Genomic DNA, 339 nt, shown 5'->3' on the forward strand with positions numbered 1-339 from the left:
ATTGATGCATTGAACGTGTTTACACATCTCATTGTTTCTTTTTCAAGTAAAGGCAATGGCAGGTTTGTGCTTTTTAGACTTTTATGTGACGTGGCAATACGTGGCCCCTTTTTTCGTTCTTATTTTGTGGTTTTCTTCCGTCGACGTATTTGTTTTCCTTACTTTTAATTCCAACTAGCTAATTAATTATTTAATTGTTGTGAATATCAATTCATTAAGCATGCAATGAAACAAATAATTCACATTACACTCATGCATGAAAGCTAAAAGTTTCTAGACACACGTAACGTTAACAAAGCAATCAATACGTTGTTAGATAAATTGCGCAGGTTAAATAAC

Source organism: Camelina sativa, chromosome 20 (genome assembly GCF_000633955.1).
Source record: "Camelina sativa cultivar DH55 chromosome 20, Cs, whole genome shotgun sequence".
Lineage (NCBI taxonomy): Eukaryota > Viridiplantae > Streptophyta > Magnoliopsida > Brassicales > Brassicaceae > Camelina > Camelina sativa.